Source organism: Myotis brandtii, unplaced genomic scaffold, assembly GCF_000412655.1.
Source record: "Myotis brandtii unplaced genomic scaffold, ASM41265v1 scaffold334, whole genome shotgun sequence".
Lineage (NCBI taxonomy): Eukaryota > Metazoa > Chordata > Mammalia > Chiroptera > Vespertilionidae > Myotis > Myotis brandtii.
In genome coordinates this window covers 561,782-564,620 of record NW_005362885.1, presented here as the reverse complement: position 1 = coordinate 564,620, position 2,839 = coordinate 561,782, and the positions used below count along the sequence as shown (strand labels likewise).

The window sequence follows — 2,839 nt, the reverse complement described above, 5'->3', positions numbered from 1 at the left end:
TCACTGTCTCTCAGAGAAACAGCGTCCCACCGAGACCCGGCTTTCATTCTCTTGTCTGTCTTTTCTAAGCCTTTCAGCCGCCCCACTCAGGTTCATCCCGTGCTGGCGCGGCACACTTTAGAAAGATCTGCCTCCACGCTCCCAGGGCGGGTTCCTGCCTCAAACTCCGCCCTTACAGGAAACAGCTCTGGGAAACAGCTTGGGGGAGGGCGCAGCTGTTGCCAAAACAACCCCTGTAGGACTGACTTCCTTCCGCTCAGTCTCGGCTGTTCGTCTGTATGTGAACACCACCCATGGTTTTTATATAAGTAGATTCCCATGTGGAATAATGTGGCGGGTGTGGCTCAGTGGTTACAGCATCGGCCTGCTCACCAAAAGGTCTCAGGTTCGATTCCTGGTCAAGAGGTTCAATCCCCCACCCTGGTGAGGGCACGTCCAGGAGGCACCCAGTCATTGTGTTTCTCTCATATCCATGTTTCTCTCCCCCTCCCTCCTTTCCTTCCACTCTCTCTAAAAGTCCCGATGAAAAGCTACCCTCAGGTGAGGATTAACGTAAAAAGCCACCATGTGCTCCGGTGGCTCCCCATCCCTTGGTGCCGCCACCAGTCCCTTCTCATCAGGACCTCAGGTCTCGGAAGGACGTGTCAGTGGCCTCCCAGGCCCACAGGAAAGTTCACTCGCTGCCAGGGACACTCTAGCTGCACGTCTGTTAACATGTCAGAAATCAATGCCCAGTTCTGGTGCTTCCACACACAGGGAAAGCGACTGTCACCACACCCAGGGCTTCACTCGGCGTTCACCGGGAAATGGGAAAGGCGCTCGGCAGCCCAGGCTGAGGGGAAATTAAATGAGACAACGGGCAAGTGTGAGTCAGCCTGTGGGCCCAGACGATGACGTGCCCTCCACAGGGCAGCGCACACGCGGGGTGAACAGGAGGGCCGCCGGGACGTCCTCAGCGGTCACCTCTGAAATCCTGAAGCAGAGCCAGGGCCACACGGGCAGGGGTTCGCGGACTTGCCCCACACACCTCACCTCCAAGACAAAGCTACATTTTGATACGGGAGTTTGCAGGAGGAAATTTCATCCAATTTCATGAACTTTTCTGTTTTTCTTTCATTTCCACATCCAAGTTCATCTCCAAAATGCAAAGAGTGCACATCCCAAAGGGCACAGGCAGCCCAGCCCCTTCCGTTACATGGTTCTAGCGCTACTGTGAGCGACAGGGCAGCGGAGAGAGAGATGCCGTCTGTCCGGTGCGCCTGCAGGAGAGTGGGGTGACGTGCAGTGTGGACCCTCCGTCCCACATGACTGACCCACAGCCTCTCCTGGCCTTCAAAGGTTCTGATCCACGTTTAATAAAACAATGGGTCTGAAATTCGCTTGAAAACAACCAAGAGGAGGGAAACGGGCAAGGGCACATGCGGAACAAGACTGGCAGCCTGCCCGGGGCTCCGCTGCTTGGAGCGCCTCCCGATGCCCCAAGGTTGTGGGCTCGATCCCTGGTCCAGGCTGATACAACATCAACCCATGGATGCATCAGTCAGTGGCACAATGAATCAATGCCTCTTCTCCCTTCCTCTCTCTCAAATCAATAAAAATAATAGATTAAAAGGGACACAAGACTGGTGCTGCGGCTAACTGCTGTGTTTGGTGAGGGACCGCCTGACGTGACTTGTTAACTTTGTATCGATTTCAGCTTTCCATCACAACCATTTAAAGTGCGATGAGACCTCAGATCTCCACTCAGATCCCGACGTGCAGACTGAGAGACAAGCGTGTGGTCGGCTCCGAGGACGAGAAGGAGGAGCTGCTGTGCGCTTGGTGCCACCGCGGGACCAGCCCTCACGGTGGGAGGTGCTGCCAGAAGCTCCAGGACTGAGAGGAAGGAGGGTGGACAAGAACTGGCAGACGCTGCGAGTGCGGGAGCCGGGTGATGACATGATGCTGTGTTTACCTACATGTGAGCATTGCAGTACACGGAAAAAACCAGTAATTCTTGTCACTGCTCAGCTACATTATAAGCAAATATTAAATTTGCTATAAATCTACTGGTTTTAAGTGTGGGGCACAGGTACCCCCAAGCAGGCTGTGTCGTGTGGTGAGACTTTTCTGTGATGTCATCGCCCAGCCACTGTAGCCAGCTTTTGAGGATGCAATCCCAGGAATCCCCAAGTTTGTCTGAACAAATGAGTGGCTCACCTTGGAGGCCTAATGTCCATGTGTCAAAAGCGATAAAAACTGGCATTAAGTGTTGATGACACAGGACCACTGTCGGCTTCAGATCAGAAGCACCAGAGATCAGAATAGTCAATGAAATGGAAAGGAAACGGTCACTCACTCTTCCTGGTAACTGGGCAGTGACGAGGACTAAGGGGATCCAGGCTCACCATCAGTCTCACGGGCCCTGGCTGGACGCACCGGTGTGTGTACACAGTCCGCCCTCGATATCCGAGGTTCTCACGAGATTTCCCTGTTTCTCAACTTCCTGATGCAAATTTTAAAGAGAACTCAGAGCTGCCTGTGTGGTCTGCTGTCAGAGAGCGCACCGCGGAGACTGCACCCCACATCTCACACCAACTGCCAACCAGGCACAGCGCTCCCCTGAAGGGCTGAGGCCGTGGGAAGGAAACCCCAACTGGACATAAAGGGGACACACCTCTCAGCCCACAAACGGCCTCACCTCCGTGGGGCCAGCGGACCTTCTGCAGGAGGAGGAGGGGCCTCACTTACCTCAGTTTACTACCTTTGAAACAAAGCTTCTTGTACTTTTCAAATCAGAACGAGAGAAGCTGGTGAAATCTCCCTCTTTATCTAGAACGTGAGCTTCCATCTCTGCCCC

At 54.0% G+C, this 2,839-nt stretch overlaps 1 protein-coding gene across 1 annotated transcript in view; it reads right to left on the bottom strand.

The window, feature by feature from the left end:
• Nucleotides 1-2,839, bottom strand: part of GNB1 (guanine nucleotide binding protein (G protein), beta polypeptide 1) — a 26,419-nt gene that overhangs the window by 23,286 nt on the left and 294 nt on the right. The window lies entirely within an intron of this gene.